At 41.0% G+C, this 24,276-nt stretch overlaps 1 protein-coding gene across 3 annotated transcripts in view; it reads left to right on the top strand.

Annotated features, from left to right (window-relative positions):
* The window catches only part of shdb (Src homology 2 domain containing transforming protein D, b), a 69,569-nt gene extending 55,913 nt beyond the window's left edge, over positions 1–13,656 (top strand). Inside the window, exon 10 of one of the 3 annotated variants that reach the window (XM_058074357.1) lies at positions 11,575–13,656. The gene's annotated coding sequence lies outside the window, so the exon portion shown is untranslated. Of the gene's footprint in view, positions 1–1,580; positions 2,831–10,050; positions 10,228–11,574 lie in introns of those variants that run through there. The other 2 variants (XM_058074358.1, XM_058074356.1) reach the window with 2 other exon arrangements.
* The last annotated feature ends 10,620 nt before the right edge of the window (positions 13,657–24,276 follow it).

The raw sequence follows: 24,276 nt of genomic DNA, 5'->3' as shown, positions 1-24,276 counted from the left end.
GCAAATCCTGCAAGGAAAAGAAAGTGTCACAAGTAACTCATAATAATAATGATTACAACTATCATAATCCTTATAGAAAATAATTATTATGATAATAATAATAAATAAATTATTAATTAATATAACAATCTTTTATTTTATAAAATAATGATTTGCTAATAATAATAATAAGTAGTGTGTTATGGTATAAACATTGCTTAATTATTATTATTAATAATACTAATAATACTATTATATTTACCTGTGACCGTAATGAAGATAAGAAGTATAGAAAATGGATGGATATTATAATTAATAGTATTATTATTATTAATATGATTATTTGTATTTGTATTATTATTATTATTATTATGCATTAGTCTACCCATGAAAATAGCAAAAAAATTGTTAGCATGGCAACACGAGTATGTTAGATTTGCTAGCACCTAGCATGGTAGTGCTTGGTATTTATATATGCGTCTACCCATGAACATAGCAAAATATGCTAGTATGTTAACTTTAGCATGCTAGCAATGCTAACATGCTAACACTTAGCACTTAACGCTAAGTATTTACATACGTATCTAGCAATGAAAATGAAAAAAAAATAATAGTTTGCTCACGTTAACATGCCAGCAATGCTGACATTAGAATGCTAACACCTAGCATGGTAGTGCTAAGTATTTACATACGTATCTAGCAATGAAAATACCAAAAAAATAATAGTTTGCTAACATTAACATGCCAGCAATGCTAACATTAGAATGCTAACACCTAGCATGGCAGTGCTATAAGTGTTTATATGTGAGTCTAACCATGAAAATAGTTTTAACTTTGAAGCCATTCACACTAATGTTATTGCATCGTTTGATTTTCAGTATACAGCTGGGATAGGCTCCAGCGGCATAGAAGATGTATGTGGCCCTTGGTGGAACAGGCTTGTATATATAATTAGAGTAATAGCATCATGAATTTGTGATAACTAATGAATCATTATAGGTATTCTACATACGCAGACATTAACATAAGTACTTTAGACATCCAACAGGATATCATTAATGTTTGTGTGGTGTGTCATTTCCAAGTTGAAGGTCAGGAATGCCATGGAAGTTGTTCTTTCGAAGAGGAATGTGTGCTTTGGACGGAGCAGCAGAGACCATTTGTCTTATTTGCTGTGTTTTTCCACAGCATCACGACAAAACGCTGGTATGAGCGTATGAAATAAGTCAGACCTCTCCCGTTGGCACTGACTCAGCCTCTCGCCGCCTCGCTATCAGTGATCAATGTCAAACGGCATGGGAAGATAAACACCAAAACCAGGCTCAATCTCCTATGAAAACATCACGTTATGTTACCGTATATTACGTTATGCTGCTTTGTGTTATTTCCCAAGGAGAGACGCCAAGAAGTAAATGGTACCTTCTAGCAACACTAAGTGCATTTCCTTGGCTAGTTTTTGTATTGAATATGTCAGCAGCAGCAGTGGTTTTGCTGGCAAACGGGGATGAGACAGAGCTAGGGGGGAGAAAGTGGCGTTAAAGGAAAAAGTAGATGTTGGAGCAGATGGTATTCAGTATTCCTCTCCTATCGTACTATCCCAGGAACCCTGAAGAGCAACAGCCCGTTTTGTCTGGCCTTCCTTCCTCACGTCACACTTTGGGGAAACATCAAGCACCCTCAGACATGTTGACTTTACCTTCGGCCTGTGGACACTCCCTCTTCCCTCTTCCATGAGGATTGCTTTCTGCGGTGGTGGAAAGAGGAAATGTAGCTACATGATTGGTACATTGTGAGAAAAACCGTGTGTGTGTGTGTGTGTGTAGTTCATTCAGTGTGAGTCAGGATGGCGTCACGTGGGTCAGCCCGATGAGTTGGATGCTGGGGAATGCGGAATGACAAACGGAGGAGTTGGCGTTCCAGTGATGGAAGAGGAAGAACGCCGCTTCCTGTCACTGCTGCCAACATCCAATCCAATCATCAATCCTGATGACGCAGCATCAGGAGCAACGGGGGCTTCAGTGTCTTGCCCAAAGATACGACCACCTGAGCCATGTGGTCATGGCCGGTAATGGCTTCCTATGGCGCGGGGGCCGGCGACCAATGCAGCAACAGTGTTATGAGTTCTTTCTGTAGTCTAATTCATTAATTCATTCATTCATTTTCTACCGCTTTTTCCTCACGAGGGTCGCGGGGGTGCTGGAGCCTATCCCAGCTGTCTTTGGGCGAGAACCATTCATACCTCCGTACAATTTAGAGTGGCCAGGTAACTGATGCTGTTTGTCGTTTGTGTTTGGTCTCCATGGGAGGTGGTGTAGCAGGAGATAAAGTATCATCAGATGTGCTGCCGCTTTATCAGCCGATCAGTCTGTCGGGTCTTTTAGGGTGTCTGCTTGCAGTGCCGCATCTTTCAGATCCTTTTTATCAGCATGCACGCAAGGAACGAAGGATGTAGAATGGAGAAACGGTGGGGAAGCCGACCTCACACCGAAGCTCCTCAAGTGGTACCATTCCAATTCTCACCACCGACTGTGAGGAAAACAGATGGAATTAGTTTCTCCCAAGAAGGAATGGGTAGAGTATGTGTATACTACTACTAGTACTACTAGTACCGCTGCACATGTATCCTTATACTCTCCTCTCCACCACTAACTACTACAACTACAGTAAACCTCGGATATATCGGACTCGGATATATCGGAAATTCGCTCACAACGGACAGATAAAAAAGAACCGATTTTTCTGTAATGCATTTCCAATAAAAATTCATTGCATATATCGGATTTTTTATAACGGATTTCGCCTATTTCGGACAAAATCTCCAGTCCCGTTCCAATGCATTTCCATGAAATTTCCCTCGCATATATCGGATGGCCGCATCGTGGCGCTCCGATTCGCCGAATCGTGACAGGCCGCTATACGACGTCGTTTGCAGCGTTGCCTGCGCGTCCAGGTACATTGGAAAAATAGTCAAGGAAGTGCCTTTTTATAACGGATAAAATCCCATTTACGCATATACCGGATATAAATCCGATATATGCGTAAAACGGACATTTTCCGGTATACGCATATAACGGATTTCGCTTATATCGGACAACACCAGTGGGAACAATTGAATCCGATATATCCGAGGTTTACTGTAGTACTACTAGTACCACTACACATGTATCCCTATACTCTCCTCTCCACGGTGGACGACTACTAGTACTACTATTACTACTAGTACTACTACTACTGCACATGCACATTGCATCCTTGTCCTCTCCTCTGCACCACTAAGTGGTAGTACTAGTACTGGTAGTAGTTAGTAGTGCAAGTACAGCTTGGAAGTAGCAGAGTTGGAGATGTGCTGAGCGATGCAGGATGGGGGGGCCTGGGATGGCGTGGGGTGGGGTGGGGAGTGGTGTGTGCTGAATGTGAACAAAAGGAGAAAGAAGGCGAGATAAAGATCTGCGCTGCTGTGGCGGGCATTGAACCAGCAACTCCAATCAGACAGGCGAGTTGAGCGCTTCAATGACACGTAAAAGCTAAAAACACAACGTTCATTCAGCATCACTGCTGAATCAGGATGATGCAACTTTACTACTTCCAGGCAGGTTGGGGAAAAAGTCCTAAAGTGTATGAATGTAATGAAATATATGAATGCAATAACATGCATGAAGAATATCGAAGAAGGAAGTTGAACGATGAAAGGGGGCCACGTTTGGGGGCGGTGGCCTTGCCGTGTTTGTGAGTGGACCGCATCAATGCTCCTTCACCTCTCGATCCCCTCCAACCCCCCCTCACGGTGGTGTTTATTGATGGAGGAGGAAGTGCATGAGGTTAGAAAGGGTGCATGGGGGGCGGGGTATGGCGGCAATATGGCAGGAAAATAAAGCCGACGTGTCACACGAGGCCGAGGAGGTTTTATGTGGCGTCTGTAAAAACACTCAACTATTGTCTGCCATCTGAGCTCATGCTTTCCAACACCTCAGAAGGACTCATGCTAGCAAGGCCAACACACTGCCTCCAAAACGCTTACCCTCGCCATGCTGGCCCCACGAGACTCATCCATCGCCTCGCAACAAACTTCAATTCATCACTTTTACTGCCAATGCCCAGGCACACCTCTAAAACATACTTACTACCGCCATATATCCTATTAAAGTTATGTATCATATAACACAAAAACACCACATATCCTCATATGCTCATGTATTCACCATTCATTCATTTTCTACCTTGTTCTCATGAAGGTCGTGAGGACATAAGAGTAGAAAATGAGATAGAAAGAAAAGATAACAAATAGAAAGTCTGTTTACCACCATCTAGGTATGGTTTTTAACATTATTAGAGCCGTCGAGACCTAAAATAACACCCCTATGGTCGCCTTTACACTCCTATTACCCACTATAGTGGGCATAATAAGAGCAAACATAAGACGTGTTTATGACCTTCTAAATAGACTTTTTAACATTAGAGCCCTCTAGACATGAAATAACACCCCTATAGTCACCTTTACACTCATAGTCGCCAATATAGTAGACATAAGAGAAACTAAGAATACAAAACTTGTTTACAACCTTCTAAATCTGCCTTTTAACATTATTAGAACCCTCTAGACATGAAATAACACCCCTATAGTCACCTTTACACTCATAGTCGCCAATATAGTAGACATAATAAGAGAAACTAAGAAAACAAAACGTGTTTACAACCTTCTAAATCTGCCCTTTAACATTATTAGAACCCTCTAGACATGAAATAACACCCCTATAGTCACCTTTACACTCATAGTCGCCAATATAGTAGACATAATAAGAGAAACTAAGAAAACAAAACTTGTTTACAACCTTCTAAATCTGCCTTTTAACATTATTAGAGCCCTCTGGACATGAAATAACACCCCTATATTCACATTTACAATCATAGTCACCAATATAGTAGACATAATAAGAGAAACTAAGAATACAAAACTTGTTTACAATCTTCTAAATCTGCCTTTTAACATTATTAGAGCCCTCTGTACATGAAATAACACCCCTATATTCACCTTTACACTCATAGTCGCCAATATAGTAGACATAATAAGAGAAACTAAGAATACAAAACTTGTTTACAACCTTCTAAATCTGCCTTTTAACATTATTAGAACCCTCTAGACATGAAATAACATCCCTATAGTCACCTTTACACTCATGGTCGCCAATATAGTAGACATAATAAGAGAAACTAAGAATACAAAACTTGTTTACAACCTTCTAAATCTGCCTTTTAACATTATTAGAACCCTCTAGACATGAAATAACACCCCTATAGTCACCTTTACACTCATAGTCGCCAATATAGTAGACATAATAATAGAAACTAAGAATACAAAACTTGTTTACAATCTTCTAAATCTGCCTTTTAACATTATTAGAACCCTCTAGACATGAAATAACATCCCTATAGTCACCTTGACACTCTCATTACCTAATATAGCAGACATAATATTCATTCATTCATTTTGTACTGCTTATCCTCACGAGGGTCGCGGGGGTGCTGGAGCCTATCCCAGCTGTCTTCGGGCGAGAGGAGGGGTACACCCTGGACTGGTGGCCAGCCAATCACATGGCACATATAGACAAACAACCATTCACACTCACATTCATACCTATGGACAATTTGGAGTGGCCAATTAACCTAGCATGTTTTTGGATATATATATATAACCATATATATATTTCATATGTAGCACCTTGTCGTGGTGGAGGGGTTTGAGTGCCCGAGTGCCTCAGAGCTATTTTGTCTGGGGGTACATGCCCCCAAGTGAGGGTCCCCCAAGGCAAAGAGCTGCACTGCCAAGTACAAGCATGATTAGAAATGATTTTTCTGGAGAATTTCCAGTCTGGCCAAGGAAGAAAGATGGAGGATGTGAAGTGGGACGCTTGGACGTGATGTAATATCACACTGCCTGGGTCCGCTTTTGGGTCACATGATGTGGAGGATGAAGGTGTGGGATTGGATTGGAACAGACATGTGCTTGTGTAGGGCATCTATGGCAAGTGTGTGTGTGTATCCAGCTGCTCAAAGACCCGAGTGTCTGGGCGGCACCGGCTTAATCGCACCACTTACTGGCCTAATTCATGCACAGGTTCTTCTGCATATGTGAAAAAAAAACCACGCAAGGAAATCCTACCAACAGAGATTTGGTTGTGTCGTCCGCAATGGCAGGCCAGCACTTTTGCCGTTCATGTTTCATCCCGGCTTTGATCCCGGCACAACATCCAAAATAGAATTCTGCTGTACAGAATCAGCTCCTTTCAAAAAAAGGCAGGTCTTTTAAGCCAACACAGCTGCACATGGAGGCAACCAAAAATGGTAAAGGCAGCCCAAGAAAGATGCACTGGGGCCAAAGAAGCACGAACAGGAGAAGAGGGCGACTAAAAGCAGAACCGCATAGAACTTTCCACTCCTCCACTTTTATGTCTCACAGGAAGCTGCCTCTACTCTTTTCCTCAGCTCCGAAGCCAAGATGACGATTAAGAAAAACATCACAACATTTCTCTAATATCACCGCACACATCCATCCTTTAACACGGGGGTGTCCACAGGGTGGCCCCGGGGGATCATTTTTATTGGCCAACAGCACATTCTAAAACTAGAAATTGGAAAGGCAGAGATGTAAAAATCATCTGTAATTTCACCAAAATAAAGTCAAAATATGGTGCAGTTTTACCAGAATAAACTTATACTATGAGGAAAAAAATATGTATTTTTGGTCGCATCAAGTTGAAATATTCAATAAAATGGTAATGGTTTAATTTCATTTGAACATGCATCAGATTCCAATTGAGTGCATCCCATAATCAGTTCCCAGTTCCACATGTCCAAAAGGAGTAGGAAGAAGCAAAGCTTATTAAATCCTACCCCTCCATCTGGTACTTTTTCAATCAGTAACTGTTACATTTGTTCACTTCCTGCTTTCCATAATACAGTTTAATGTTGTTTTTTTAAATAATGTACCTCGTACCAAAGTACACGGTGATATGAGCATCCAATGCCATAATGTGTACCATAGTGCGTGTCAATATAGTGATATATACAGTGAAGAAAATAAGTATTTGAACACCCTGCTATTTTGCTATTTCTCCCACTTAGAAATCATGGAGGGGTCTGAAATTTTCATCGTAGGTGCATGTCCACTGTGAGAGAGATAAACTAAAAAGAAAAATCCAGAAATCACAATGCATGATTTTTTAAACAATTTATTTGTGTGATACAGCTGCTAATAAGTATTTGAACACCTGAGAAAATGAATGTTAATATTTGGTACAGTAGCCTTTGTTTGCTATTACAGAGGTCAAACGTTTCCTGTAGTTTTTCACCAGGTTTGCACACACTGCAGGAGGGATCTTGGCCCACTCCTCCACACAGATCTTCTCTAGATCAGTCAGGTTTCTGGGCTGTCGCTGAGAAACACGGAGTTTGAGCTCCCTCCAAAGATTTTCGATTGGGTTCAGGTCTGGAGACTGGCTGGGCCATGCTAGAACCTTGATATGCTTCTTACGGAGCCACTCCTTGGTTTTCCTGGCTGTGTGCTTCGGGTCGTTGTCGTGTTGGAAGACCCAGCCACGACCCATCTTCAATGCTCTGACAGAGGGAAGGAGGTTGTTCCCCAAAATCTCACAATACACGGCCCCAGTCATCCTCTCTTTAATGCAGTGCACTCGTCCTGTCCCATGTGCAGAAAAACACCCCCAAAGCATGATGCTACCACCCCCATGCTTCACAGTAGGGATGGTGTTCTTCGGATTGTACTCTTCATTCTTCTTCCTCCAAACACGCTTATTGGAATTATGACCAAAAAGTTCTATTTTGGTCTCATCTGACCATAAAACTTTCTCCCATGACTCCTCTGTATCATCCAAATGGTCATATGCAAACTTAAGACGGGCCTTGACATGTGCTGGTTTAAGCAGGGGAACCTTTCGTGCCATGCATGATTTCACATCATGACGTCTTAGTGTATTACCTACAGTAACCTTGGAAACGGTGGTCCCAGCTCTTTTCAGGTCATTGACCAAGTCCTGTCGTGTAGTTCTGGGCTGATTCCTCACCTTTCTTAGAATCATTGAGACCCCACGAGGTGATATCTTGCATGGGGCTCCACTCCGATTGAGATTGACCGTCATGTTTAGCTTCTTCCATTTTCTAATGATAGCTCCAACAGTGGACCTTTTTTCACCAAGCTGCTTGGTAATTGCTCCGTAGCCCTTTCCAGCCTTGTGGAGGTGTACAATTTTGTCTCTGGTGTCTTTGGACAGCTCTTTGGTCTTCGCCATGTTACAAGTTAAAGTCTTACTGATTGTATGGGGTGGACAGGTGTCTTTATGCAGCTAACGACCTCAAACAGGTGCATCTGATTCAGGATGATACATGGAGTGCAGGTGGACTTCTAATGGGCAGACTAACAGGTCTTTCAGGGTCAGAATTCTAGATGATACACAGGTGTTCAAATACTTATTTGCAGCTGTATCACACAAATAAATTGTTAAAAAATCATGCATTGTGATTTCTGGATTTTTCTTTTTAGTTTATCTCTCTCACAGTGGACATGCACCTACGATGAAAATTTCAGACCCCTCCATGATTTCTAAGTGGGAGAAATAGCAAAATAGCAGGGTGTTCAAATACTTATTTTCTTCACTGTATAGCACATCATGACTGGTTCAAGACTCTTCATTCTTGTATTTAGCAAACATCAACTGCTTGTATTGTTTCTTGAATTGGCTCATCGTTGTGCATTGTTTGATTTCCTTACTCAATCCATTCAATAGTTTGATTCCACATACTGAAATGCTATGGCTAGCATAACGTAGTCCTAGCATAGAAGTGTTTCAAATGTACTTCTTCCCTGAGATCATTATTTCTCCTCTCTTGTAGAGAAGTATTGGATGACATTTTTAGCTAATTGGTTGTTTTTAGCCTTATGCATTATTTTAGCTGTTTGGAAATTAACTATTTCAGCAAGTTGAAGTATTTGTGATTTTAGAAATAAGGAGTTAGTATGTCAAATGTTTGTTTGTAAATCATTATGAGAAAAAATAAATGAAAATTAGGTTGGGGCAAAGTTATAATATTATGGGAATAAAATTCATTATATTCTAAAAAGACACTATGAAAATTATCAATTAAAATATTTAGAAAAAATGTAAGAATCAGCAGTAATGTTATAACAATAATGTCAAAATGTTAAGTGAAAAAAGTTTGAATCTAACAAGAAGTTGTAATTTAACTAGAACAATGTTGTAATATTATGAGATTAAAGAGGACCTATGATGCTTTTTCCACTTTTCTGACCTATAAATATAGTTAGAATGTTGTATTCTGGTGTTAAACCATGCCAAAGTTTCAGATAATGAGGTTTGTGTATTTGGAAGTGAGCCCTGAAAGACGTTTGGGATGGCTCAAAACGCTCGCTTTCAAAAGGCGTGGTAAAACTGTTCCTTTGTGATGTCACAGAGGGGCCGACTTCTTTATATGGTTCATAGTTCATTCATTCAGTCATTCATTTTCTACTGCTTTTCCTCACAGGGGTTGTGGGGGTGCTGGAGCCTATCCCAGCTGTCTTCGGGCAAGAGAGAGGGTACACCCTGGACTGGTGGCCAGCCAATCACAGGGCACATATAGACAAACAACCATTCACACTCACATTCATACAGTCTTTTCTTATCATGATGGTTGTAAATTGTGAATACTGGAAGATGATCACTGATGTCCTTAATTAGCAGGCCACTAGTGGTTTTGTTACCAAAGTCATTGGGGAATATATTGTCCATGAAGGTGGCATAGTGGTCATTTGGGGAAACAAACTCAAGCTGTACATTGTGTCTATGAAATCATCCATTACCTTGTTCTTGTGGGGATTTACAAGATCAATATTGAAGTCTCCACATATGAAAATTTTTTGACATCCTTGAATTTGGAGTTCTGTATAGACAACTGATGAACATGTTTTTGCTAATAGCAATACATTCTAAAATCTAAAATATCAATAGCGACTGACATGTTCTTTACCACTTTGTAATGTAGTTGTTTGTCCACATACAGGGCCACTCCTCCTCCCCTCGTGTCCTTCCTGTTGATGCAGGTCAACTCCTAACCTTCCAACTCAAAGTCCATGCCTTTATCCGTGTTCAGCCAAGTTTCCCAGATTACTTTGAAGGGTTCCCTGAATTGACCCTAGCATGCTAGATGCATTTTTTGTGATTTTCATGAATATGAACTTAAGCAGACACTTACCGCCAGAGGCGTCATTAGGCCTATTGTAGGGGGGCTTAAGCCCCCTAAAATGTTCTTAAGCCCCCCTAGATAATTTGATATTTTTTTATTGATTTTTTTTTTTTTTACAAAAAAAATATCTGACAAATTTCATATAATAAAGGCTAATAAGCAAGCCAATAAGCAGGCTAATACTAGCGTACTACTACTAGTAGTAGTAGTAGTAATAATCAGAAGAAGAATAATGATGATAGTAATTATAATAGGCTAATGAATAATATAATAATGATTATTATATAATTGAATACTGTCCACTGGACAGAATGGTTGCAGAGGTTTTGCAGTGTAGATTGTGTGTACTTGTGTGAATTTAATAGTGACCTAAAACAATTGAGTATCTCTACTATTATATTTAAAATGATTTTTTTCAGATTAAAATGAACAAAGCATTATTAGAGCCCTGTAGACATGACAAAACACGACTATAGTCACATTTATACTCTTTATTTACAACATATTGCGCAACTGCAGGGTCTTGTGACACATGCTAACTCGCAAACTAGAGAGCTAGCGACCTAAACAGTAGCCTCCGAGTTATTTCCTTTAAACTTAGAAAGCCAAAAACTTACCACTTCCACACGGATAGGGAGGATAACTATTAACAGTTATTTAACCTTTAACATGAACATGAATCAAACGTAATAATTTTTTCTGGGTACATGATACCATACAGCATCCATATCAAACTTTCAAATATCAAACATTAAACTTTCATATCAAGGCGGGGGCCTCAAACTAGTGTCCTGCGGGCCACATTTGGCTCACGTGCCGCGTGTTTGAGACCCCTGGTCTACTACATTCATTCATATCCTGTGCATCTTCTGGGGGCTAAGCCCCCCCTGTCCTCAGAACCTAGTGACGCCCCTGCTTACCGTTAGGTGTTAGCATGCTAATATAATTATCCTAACATTTTTATCATTTTCGGAGTTTAGCATTTATATAAACGCTTAGCACTATTATGCTAGGTGTTAGCATGCTAATGAGATAACTCGCTGGTATGGTATGTTTCCATGGTCAATGAATCTAAATATGTAGATAAAATAAATGTCGGACTAATATTTATGCTATAAATCACAATATGGGGGAACGATGGCGCTTGGCGGAGGCCTAACCTCAGAGCGCTTTACTCGTTTTTCATCATTATGAAAGAATCTGTGCTCATGATTGAGATCCTGTGTTTTCCAAAGCGTGGTGAAGCAGCACAATACGAGGAAACCCAAAGTCTCCCGAATCCCACGGTGTGTTGACGTAGCGGCAGAAACCTCGCTAGTTTGCTCCATCTTTCTTTCCCAGCTCACAGAGCTCCTGTTTGACGTGTGTGACGCGGCCTGGCTGTCAAGGCGATGTCGGCCTAAAAGGAGAGTGCGCTGCCGGCTGCATGACGTCCCGTGTTCTCTGTGTTTCCTGCGCTGTGTTGGTTTAGTCGGGGAATCCGAGCGGAGGCCCCTAAATCCCTGCTAATCTGTCACAGCGCTGGGAGAGAGACGGCCCTCGCTATCTGATCATCAGCTTTGTATTGCCGTGCTGCCCCACCGAGACACAAACATCCTGTTTGCACAGGGAGGGGGTGGGGGGGCTTAGCCAGTGAAAAGCAGTGGAAATTGTTGGTTAATGGAAGCGGACTGGAATGTTGGAGCAAATGTGCAAAGAAAGTGTCTCTCTGAGTCTGTCTCTTTGTCTGCAGCTCTGCTTCAGTCCAGACTAGAAAGAATGTCTTTTGTGATGCATAATTATGCCTTGAACAATAATGAAATATGCTTCTAATCTTAATGTTAATCTTCCCCATCCTAGAAGTCACCAAATGAAGTATTGTGGCACAGACCCACCGCATGCCTTGTATTCAATGATAAGCGTGGCAACATCGCCATCTTGTGGTAGGATGCCAACATTGACCAGCAGGTCGGGAGGTACGATACTGAGAATAATTCTGATACCTATAATCACCTCAAGTTACGAAAAATACAAATTGATGTATTTATTAAATACACTTAATTTAAAAAGATTAAACACTTAATCGCATGTCATAATTTAAATACAATTCATAATTAAACGCTGAGGTACGTATATTGAGGTAGCAGAGTGAATATAGCTAAGCACTTTTTCCAATGTTAAAAAGCGTATTATGAAGATTATAAACATGTTTTCTATGGCAAAAGTAGAAAATTACTTCATTTATTAATATTAGGGACGTCACAGTTATTGCGTTTTATTCAACCAAAGTTATTTATATCGAATTGGCACGGATTAACGGCAGGCATAGCTTAGGACATCTATGATGGGTCCTCTGTCATTTCAGCGCTAGCATTAGCTAGAATTAGCAGTGCACTAGCTAGCCATGGACACATCAGTAAACCACACCGTACATAGATGTTAGCTATACACTTTGTCATTCATTATGTATTGTGTCAAACTATGACAGGAACATCATCAAATTAAAAGCACAAGTAAAACATATACACACTTGTTTTCAGTCAGATTGGTCACAACTAATATGCACATTAGCACTCAATAATGTCATGAAATCTTACCTGTATGCATCCCCACGTAGTATCAGCATATGGGAGCAAACGTGAAGTGGAAGAAAAATGGTAAAATACAGTATAGTAGTCCATCTATGTGAGTTTCTATTTGAGATGAATAACGAATATGTGTAGCGTGGTGCGTTCATAGAAAGTGGGACAAATCGCCGCTCTGATTAAGCAAAAACTGGAGGCTTTCTAACTGTAGATTATTTCTGAAGCCACCATACTCATGTACCAGCCTGGACTTTACTTTTGAGAGACGTGGTGTAGGGAACAAAGTTCATCAAATTTTACCTTTATCTATGCCAGGGGTGTCAAACTCATTTCGCATCGTGGGCCACATACGGCCTAGGGAGATGTCAAGTGGGCCGGACCATTCAAATTATACCATACTCTGCTATAAATAACCAAAATATCATGTCTTTCCTTTGTTTTGGTGTAAAGAAGCACAAGAACATTAGGAAAATATTGAAATTTAATGAACTATCCTTTTACAAAACATTTCATGAAACACCTCATATTTCCTTAGACAAATGTGCAATTTACTTTTATCATTCACAAATATGCATTGCAACTGATCCCACTGATTGTACAAAGGCACAAAACTTTAATTGGTACTGAAAAATATAGTAATGCACTTTAAGATTAAATGAGACTTTTAAAGAAAGGGATTTTTAAACCACTTACACATACGCATATAAAATCTAAATGTAATCCCTGCGTACACCTTACAAACTAAGGAGAGTGATTTTAAATGTGTAATGAAGAAAGTGTTCGCCTGTCCTGTAAATCTGTAAACTTCATACATGAAACATACATACACATACAATAAATACTGAACATTTATGGAGTTGTATGAACAGTAGAATTCCATCACACAACTTTTGTTTTGAAGCTGCTGACTAACGTTAAAGTGCACATTTTTTAAATCACCACAGTAAGGATTCATCTTCACAGAGCTGTATTCTTTCAATGCAAACAGTATCTAAGGCAGCATTTTAAAGGTGTTAGTCTAGTCTGGACTTGTATTTGTTCCTGAAACTTGGCATCTTTTGGCCTGTACAAGTGCATCAACACCAGCATCGTTTAACAAAGTCACCGTCGGAATACGGCTTCGATGCTAATGCTATTTCGCTAGCAATTAGGTAGCTGGCTTTTACCGCTGCTTCACTGACTTCTCGGCTCTTGATGAAAGTTGACTGCTGTTTCCTCAGACCCGCCAGCAATTCGTTAATCTTATCTCTTCTCAGTTGTCCTTGCAAGCCGTCATATTTTTCGCTGTGATGAGTCTCGTAGTGGCGTCGAATATTATATTCCTTCAATACCGAAACTTGTTGCAAACACACCAAGCACAAAGGTTTTCCGTGCATCTCTGTAAATAAATAGGACGTGGTCCATTTTTCGTTGAAATTTCTACACTCCTTATCTACTTTTCTCCGTTTGGATAACGACCTTTTGGCTAATGAGGGTGTAGCGGAGAGGTAAAGAGACCAAGGTATTAACAACGTCGTAACAAGCAGCAGATGGCGCATTGATACCGTCTGCTGTTTTCAGTCTGTCTCAGTGATGCGGCTTGTCATCTTACAATGTTTCATGTTGTGCCATTTCAAGTTACTTCGTTTTTACATACAGCGTTTTGAGTTCGTGTGAACTCGGTGGTTGACACCGGTATCAGGTATTATGATGATAACGATACATGGCCCTATTTGGCAGTAATGTAAGTTGAGTTGTCTTGCTCATTGGAAGGGGCGTTGCAAGGGAGGGAGAGACAGGCTTATTGTGTCGTCACTGTCCATTTCATAGGAGTACGTAGATCCTTTTACACTTTAAAACATACCTTCTTTATCATTCATGACGGTTGCCATGTTTGAGCAACATAGATCGGGCAAGAAACCGATTTTACTTTCCTTTTCTTTGAAGAGTCTGCCACACGCTTGGGAGACATCATGAGGGGGAAACAACCCAACTAAAAGGAGCTTAAGTGATGTTCTTGGTCTGTGTGGGGGACGTGTGACTTCGGATTCCTCCGTCCTGCTCATGTAACTCGTTTTTTTTTTGTACAGTGTTAATAATTATTATAATATAATAATAATTGTAATAATAATTGTATCTTGAAACGGTGTAAGTGAAAACGCCGTAACTTGAAATGTCATAACATGAAACATTGTAAGTGTTGAAATGCTGGAACTTGAAATGTCATAACGTGAAACATTGTAAGTTGAAATGTCATAACCGGAGGTGTCATAACGCAAAACAATGTAACTCAAATCGCTGTATGTCCAAACGGAGTAACCTGAAATGGCATAAGTTGAAACATTGTAAATTGAAATGTCATAACTCGAGGTGTCATAACACAAAACACGAACTCCAAACTGTGTATGTCCAAACTGAGTAACTTGAAATGGCATAAGTTGAAACATTGTAAATTGAAACATTGTAAGTTGAAATGTCATAACTCGAGGTGTCATAACGCAAAACACGAACTCAAAACGCTGTATGTAAAAACGGAGTAACTTGAAATGGCACAACATGAAACATTGTAAGATGAAACATTGTAATTTGAAATTTCATAAATGGAGTTGTCATAACGCAAAACAATGTAACTCAAAACGCTGTATGTCCAAAAGGAGTAACATGAAATGGCACAAAATGAAACATTGTAAGTTGAAATGTCATAACTCGAGGTGTCATAACGCAAAGCACAAACTCAAAACTCTGTATGTCCAAACTGAGTAACTTGAAATGGCATAAGTTGAAACATTGTAAATTGAAACATTGTAAGTTGAAATGTCATAACTCGAGGTGTCATAACGCAAAACACAAACTCAAAACTCTGTATGTTCAAACGGAGTAACTTGAAATGGCACAACATGAAACATTGTAAGATGAAACATTGTAAGTTGAAATGTCATAACTGGAGTTGTCATAACGCAAAACAATGTAACTCAAAACACTGTATGTCCAAACGGAGTAACATGAAATGGCACAAAATGAAACATTGTAAGTTGAAATGTCATAACTCGAGGTGTCATAACGCAAAGCACAAACTCAAAACTCTGTATGTCCAAACTGAGTAACTTGAAATGGCATAAGTTGAAACATTGTAAATTGAAACATTGTAAGTTGAAATGTCATAACTCGAGGTGTCATAACGCAAAACACAAACTCAAAACTCTGTATGTTCAAACGGAGTAACTTGAAATGGCACAACATGAAACATTGTAAGATGAAACATTGTAAGTTGAAATGTCATAACTCGAGGTGTCATAACGCAAAACACGAACTCAAAACGCTGTATGTAAAAACGAAGTAACTTGAAATGGCACAACATGAAACATTGTAAGATGAAACATTGTAAGTTGAAATTTCATAAATGGAGTTGTCATAACGCAAAACAATGTAACTCAAAACGCTGTATGTCCAAAAGGAGTAACATGAAATGGCACAAAATGAAACATTGTAAGTTGAAATGTCATAACTTGAGGTGTCATAACACAAAACACAAACTCCAAACTCTGTATGTCCAAACCGAGTAACTTGAAATGGCATAAGTTGAAACATTGTAAATTGAAACATTGTAAGTTGAAATGTCATAACTCGAGGTGTCGTAACGCCAAACAATGTAACTCAAAACGCTGTATGTCCAAACGAAGTAACCTGAAATGGCACAACATGAAACATTGTAAGTTGAAATATCATAACTCAAGGTGTCATAACGCAAAACACAAACTCAAAACGCTGTATGTAAAAACGGAGTAACTTGAAATGGCACAACATAAAACATTGTAAGATGAAACATTGTAAGTTGAAATGTCATAACTGGAGGTGTCATAACGCAAAACAATGTAACTCAAAACGCTGTATGTCCAAACGAAGTAACCTGAAATGGCACAACATGAAACATTGTAAGTTGAAATGTCATAACTCGAGGTGTCATAACACAAAGCACAAACTCAAAACTCTGTATGTCCAAACTGAGTAACTTAAAATAGCATAAGTTGAAACATTGTAAAGTGAAACATTGTAAGTTGAAATGTCATAACTCGAGGTGTCATAACGCAAAACACAAACTCAAAACTCTGTATGTTCAAACGGAGTAACTTGAAATGGCATAAGTTGAAACATTGTAAAGTGAAACATTGTAAGTTGAAATGTCATAACTGGAGGTGTCCTAAAGCAAAACACGAACTCTAAACGCTGTATGTGAAAACAAAGTAACTTGAAATGGTATAAGTTGAAACATTGTAAGTTGAAATATCATAACTCGAGGTGTCATAACGCAAAACACAAACTCAAAACGCTGTATGTAAAAATGGAGTAACTTGAAATGGCACAACATGAAACATTGTAAGATGAAACATTGTAAGTTCAAATGTCATAACTGGAGTTGTCATAACGCAAAACAATGTAACTCAAAACGCTGTATGTCCAAACGGAGTAACCTGAAATGGCACAAAATGAAACATTATAAATTGAAATGTCATAACTCGAGGTGTCATAACACAAAACACAAACTCCAAACTCTGTATGTCCAAACTGAGTAACTTGAAATGGCATAAGTTGAAACATTGTAAATTGAAACATTGTAAGTTGAAATGTCATAACTCGAGGTGTCGTAACGCCAAACACAAACTCAAAACGCTGTATGTAAAAACGGAGTAACTTGAAATGGCACAACATGAAACATTGTAAGATGAAACATTGTAAGTTGAAATGTCATAACTCAAGTTGTCATAATGCAAAACAATGTAACTCAAAACGCTGTATGTCCAAACAGAGTAACCTGAAATGGCACAACATGAAACATTGTAAGTTGAAATGTCATAACTCGAGGTGTCGTAACGCAAAACATGAACTCAAAACTCTGTATGTCCAAACTGAGTAACTTGAAATGACACAACATGAAACATTGTAAGATGAAACATTGTAAGTTGAAACGTCATAACTCGAGGTGTCGTAACGCAAAACACAAACTCAAAACACTGTATGTCCAAACGGAGTAACTTGAAATTTATCCATCCATTTTCTCCGCTTATCCGCGTCATGGATAAGGGGCAGCAGTCTCAGTAGGGAAGCCCAGACTTCCCGGTCCCAGGCCACCTCCTCCAGCCTAACCGGGAGGACACCAAGGCGTTCCCAGACCAACTGTGAGACATAATCCCTCCAGCATGTCCTGGGTCTGACCCAAAGCTCATGACCATAGGTGAGGGTGGGAACATAGATCCACCGGTAAATTGAGAGCTTTGCCTTCCGGCTCAGCTCTCTTTTCACCACGACGGTCCGGTACAGCGACCACATTACTGCCGAGGCTGCACCAATCCATCTGTCGACCTCACGCTCCCACCTTCCCTCACTCGTGAACAAGACCCCAAAATACTTAAACTCCTCCACCTGGGGCAGGACCTCATTCCCAACCCAGAGGGAGCACTCCACCCTTTTCCGACTGAGAACCATGGCCTCTGATTTGGAGGTACTGCGTCTCATCCCAGAAGCTTCACACTCAGATGCAAACCGTCCCAGTAAACGCTGAAGGTCACAGCCCGAAGAGGCCGTAAGAACCACATCATCTGCAAATAGCAGAGACGAGATTCTAAGGCCACTGAACCGGACTCCCTCAACACCTTGGCTGCGCCTAGAAATTCTGTCCATGAAAATTGTGAACAGAATCGGTGACAAAGGGCAGCCTTGGCGGAGGCCAACGTTCACCGGAAACAGGCTCGACTTACTACTGGCAATGCGAACCAGACTCCTGCCCCGTTTGTACAAAGACCAGATTGCACGTAGTAGCACGCCACCAATCCCGTACTCCCGGAGCACCCCCAAAGGACGCCGCGAGGGACGCGGTCGACAAAGTCTACAAAGCACATGTAGACTGGATGGGCAAACTCCCATGTACCCTCAAGCACCCTTGTGAGGGTGTAGAGCTGGTCCAGTGTTCCACAACCATGACGAAAACCGCATTGAGCCTCTTGTGGCAAACTTTCGACCAACGGTCGTACCCTTCTCTCCAGCACCCTGGAATAGACTTTCCCAGGGAGGCTGAGGAGTGTGATCCCCCTGTAGTTGGAACACACCCTCCGGTCACCCTTCTTGAAAAGGGGGACCACCACCCCAGTTTGCCAATCCAAAGGCACTGTTCCCGACTTCCATGCAATGTTGAAGAGACGTGCCAGCCAAGACAGTCCCTCAACATCCAGAGGCTTGAGGAATTCTGGGCAGAACTCGTCCACCCCCGGAGCTTTGCCACTGAAGAGCGTTTTGACCATCCCAGATACCTCAGCCACAGTGATGGTACTGTCCATATATGTGTCCTCAGACTCTGCTTCCTCTATGGAAGGTATGTCAGTGGGATTGTGAAGGGCCTCAAAGTATTCCTTCCACCATCTGACTACATCCCCAGTCGAGGTCAGCAGGCCCCCATCCCCACTGTAAACAGTGTGGACCGGGCACTGCTTCCCTTTTCTGAGGCGCCGGACGGTTTGCCAGAATGTCTTCGAGGCCGACCGAAAGTTGTGCTCCATGGCCTCACCGAATTCCTCCCACACCCGAGTTTTTGCCTCGACAACTGCCGAAGCTGCGTGCCGTTTGGCCTGATGGTACCTGTCAGCTGCTTCCGGAGTACCACAAGCCATCCATGCTCAATAGGACTCCTTCTTCAGCTTGACAGCGGCCCTGACATCTGATGTCCACCATCGGGTTCGGGGCCTGCCGCCACGACTAGCACCGACCGCCTTGAGGCCGCAGCTCCGGTCAGCTGTCTCAGCAATGGAGGCACGGAATATGGCCCATTCGGACTCAATATCCCGGTCCTCCCCTGGGATGCAGGTGAAGCTCTGCCGGAGGTGAGAGTTGAAGACTCGACAAACGGGAGACTCTGCCAGACGTTCCCAACACACTGTAACTACTCGTTTGGGTCTTCCAGGTCTGTCCAGGTCCTCCCCCGCCATCTAATCCAACTCATCACCAGGTGGTGATCAGTTGACCGCTCAGCCCCTCTCTTCACCCATGTGTCCAGAACATGCGGACGCAGGTCTGATAATACGACTACAAAGTCGATCATAGACCTGCGGCCGAGGGTGTCCTGGTGCCAAGTACACTTATGGACATCCCTATGTTCGAACATGGTGTTAGTTATGGCCAAACTGTGGTTCGCACAGAAGTCCAGTAACATCACTCCGCACGGGTTCAGATCAGGGAGGCCGTTCCTCCCAATCACGCCCCTCCAGGTCACATTGTCATTGCCCACATGGGCGTTGAAGTCTCCCAGTAGAACGACGGAGTCACCAGCTGGGGTGCTCTCCAGCACCCCCCTGATGGACTCCAAGAAGGCCGGTACTCTGGGCTGCCGTTTGGCGCGTTTGCACAAACGACAGTCAGGACCCTTTCCCCAACCCGAAGGCGTAGGGAAATCACCCTCTCGTTCACCACGGATGACTCCAACACAGAAGTAATAAGCCCACACCAGCTTGCCGCCTGTTCTCTGCAGCAACTCCACAGTAGAACAAGGTCCAGCACCTCTCGAGGAGTTTGGTTCCAGAACCCAAACTGTGGGCCGAAGTGAGTCCGACTATGTCTAGTCGGAATGTCTTAATTTCTCGCACAAGTTCAGGCTCTTTCCCCACCAGAGAAGTAACATTCCATGTTCCAAGAACCAGATTCGCTGCTGAAGACCAGGTCACCCAGGCACCCGTCCTTGACCGCCACCCAACACACAATGTACCGGACTCTTGAGTGCCCCCATAGGTGGTGGGTCTACGAGGAGGAGATCCTTCGAGGCTGCTTCTTCGTGTTGGGCCCGGCCCGACCACCAGGCACTTACCTGCGAGCCCCTTTCCCGGGCCTGGCTCCAGGGTGAGGCCTCGGTATCCTACATCCGTTAAGGTGCAGTTCCTCCCATTGGCCATTTGTTGTCATCATAAGGGTCTTCTGAATCACTCTTGGTCTGTCCCGTCACCTTGGACCTGTTTACCTTGGGAGACCCTACCAGGGGCTTATAGCCCCAGACAACATAGCTCCTTGGATCACTCGGGCACTCAAACCCCTCCACCACCATAAGGTGGTGATTCACGGAGGAGTAACTTGAAATAATAATACATAATATACATAATACAAAACATTATAAGTTGAAATGTCATACATCATAACTTGAGATGTGATACCTCGAGGACTGCCTTTGACATCGTCATGACACATGGTGAACATGGTTTTATTTGAATAAAAGTTCCCTTTCACACAGGACAAACTTGTTCCCAGCCAGGGCCACGTCGACAAATGAAAGGATGCAGCTTTCACACTTTGATATTCTGTACAATATGCTACCACGTTATTTATATTTCAAGAAAAAGTGCATATCTCAGCTTTGCCATACAGCATATATTCACATCGTCATGGTTAGTTCTGAAGTTGCCTGCTGGACCTCGAGAGAGATGTTTGTTTTTGTCCCTAAACCCCCCAAAACCACACACCTTCCAAACAGTTGAGAGATTAGGTTGTAATTTTAGGATGTCCTGCTACAAACACGATTTGTGTTAACTCTTCAGGCTCTCTGTGGTGTCTTAAAGCAGGAACATGTCAGATGTCTACATGTAATATCCATAGCATGGAGCACAGCTGGAGCATATGGAGGGAACAGTGCGGCCGGGACCGTTATGGCATCTGCTTTTTAATTGTTCTCACATGTACTTGAGAAGACTTTACAGTCAATATTCCGCTGGTAGACGGGAACACAGAAGAAGAAGAGCAACACACGAGGTGGAGTCGATGAAGAAACAAATAGATGTTGTTTTGTTCCCATACATCACACATGCCTTACATACATAAATATATAAAATACAATAAAAGTAAAAAAAAAAACATATTAGGGTGCATCAAAAAACACAATTATTGAATTTTGATGTGGCTGGGTACTAAAAGTGTTCCAATATATGTAGAAACAACACATACAAAATATTTTTCCAATACATTATTATTTAGGGGTGCCACCATACGTTTTGTGGAATAAAATGGTGAACAGTGCTCAATGGTCGCCATGAATTGTTATTTAAATATGTTACTATTGCCCCTTGTGTTTACAATAAAATACAAATAAAATAAAAACAAAGTGTTTAAACTTTATTAAAATTCAGGGTAAGGCCGTGTGAACATGTATTTACTGTATAAATACAGTAAATACTGCCATTCATTTTGTCAATAGGACAAATGAATGGAGAATCTTTAAAGTTGAATTCTGAGGAATACCCAATCTGCCCAAAGAGAAAACAAATACAGTAAACCTCGGATATATCGGACTCGGATATATCGGAAATTCGCTCACAACAGACAGATAAAAAAGAACCAAATTTTCTGTAATGCATTTCCAATAAAAATTCATTGCATATCGGATTTTTTATAACGGATTTCGCCTATTTCAGACAAAATCTCCAGTCCCGTTCCAATGCATTTCCATGAAATTTCCCTCGCATATATCGGATGGCCGCATCGTGGCGCTCCGATTCGCCGAATCGTGACAGGCCGCTATACGACGTCATTTGCAGCGTTTGCAGCGTTGCCTGCGCGTCCAGGTACATTGGAAACATAGTCAAGGAAGTGCCTTTTTATAACGGATAAAATCCCATTTACGCATATACCGGATATAAATTCGATATATGCGTAAAACTGACATTTTCCGGTATACGCATATAACGGATTTCGCTTATATCGGACAAAACCAGTGGGAACAATTTAATCCGATATATCCGAGGTTTACTGTATATTTACTTTTACGACCCTACAAAAAATGATATTGTATAGAAGTTCATTGTACTCAACATTTCCAGGTCAACTTTTTGGTAATTAGAGTAGAAATTGCACATTTTCCAAAATTTTACAAAAGTTTATGTGTGAGGTGGCATCCCTAAATCTCAAAGAATTTCCTCAAAACTTTGCAGAAGACATTTTTATGTTCATTAGAAAAAAATGAAATGCCAGCCAAATTAATATTATGAAATTAAAATTTCCCATTCAAATTTGATGCACCCTAATATATATATATATATTCATTCATTCATTTCCTCATATATTCACATGTGTACCTTCGACTTGCCACAATAAAAGGCCACCCTGAAATGTGCCATTTTGTCTCACAGCAAAATGCCACAAATGTCGCAAGCATAGCGGGAGTGTCCAGTTGACATGCTGACAGCAGGAATGTCAACCAGATCTGGTCCTCGTGCTTTGAATTTTCATTTTTCCACCATAAGCCGATGGACTGGGATACCGTAATGAGATCCTGAGGCCCATCGTTGTGCCATATATTCATGAACATCACCTCATGTTTCACCAAGATAATGCACGGCCCCATGTTGCAAGGATCTGGACACAATTCTGCTGAAAATGTCCCAGTTCTTGCATGGTCAGCATACTCACCGGACATGTCACCCATTGAGCATGTTTGGGGTGTCTACCAGTTGCCACTGATATCCAGGAGTGGACCAACATTCCACAGGCCACAATTGACAATCAGATAAACTGTATGTGTTGCACTGCATGAGGCAAATGGTGGTCACACCAGAAACTGACTGGTTTGGAGTCCCCAGACCCCAAATAAAGCAAAAAAAAACAAAACATTTCAGGGCGGCCTTTTATTGTGGCCAGTCTAAGGCACACCTGTGCACTAATCATGGTGTCTGATCAGCATCTTGATGTGGCACACCAGTGAGGTGGGATGGATTATCTTAGCAAAGCAGAAGTGGTCACCATCAAATATTTTGACAGATTAAGGGAACAATGTTTCAGAGAAACAGTAATATTGTTTATCTGGAATTAATTTTAGATCTTTAAGTCCATCTTAAAAAAAAATCAAAAATGGCAACAAAACACGTGTTGCATTTATATTGTTGTTGAGTACATATATATATATACACACACATATGTACATACATAGTATATATACCGTATTTTCTGGACTACAAGTCGCACAATGCCAAAAATGCATAATTAGGTAGAAAAAAACATATGTAAGTCACACTGGAGTATAAGTCGCATTTTTTCGGGTAATATATTTTCCAAACTACTTGACCAAAACAGACATTACATCCTCTTGGAAGGCAAGTTCTAACAATAAAAGAACAGAAAAGGTGTCCAGTGTTTATGTAACATAAACAGTTTTCTCATTTATAAGTCGCTCTGGAGTATAAGTTGCAGGAACAGCCAACCTATGAAAAAAGTGTGACTTATTATTTTATATATATATTATATATTTTTTTATTATTTATATATTAATGAAATTTTTGCATGATTTCCAGGGTGACAGAATAGTTATTTTCATTTATAAGTCGCTCTGGAGTATAAGTTGCAGGAACAGCCAACCTATGAAAAAAGTGTGACTTATTATTTTATATATACATTATATATTTTTTTATTATTTATATATTAATGACATTTTTGCATGATTTCCCGGGTGACAGAATAGTTATTTATGTGTAAAGGGTGCAGA

The sequence above is a fragment of the Doryrhamphus excisus genome, chromosome 5 (assembly GCF_030265055.1).
Source record: "Doryrhamphus excisus isolate RoL2022-K1 chromosome 5, RoL_Dexc_1.0, whole genome shotgun sequence".
Lineage (NCBI taxonomy): Eukaryota > Metazoa > Chordata > Actinopteri > Syngnathiformes > Syngnathidae > Doryrhamphus > Doryrhamphus excisus.
Note: the sequence above shows the minus strand (reverse complement) of the source record. Positions and strands in the feature narration are given on the sequence as shown.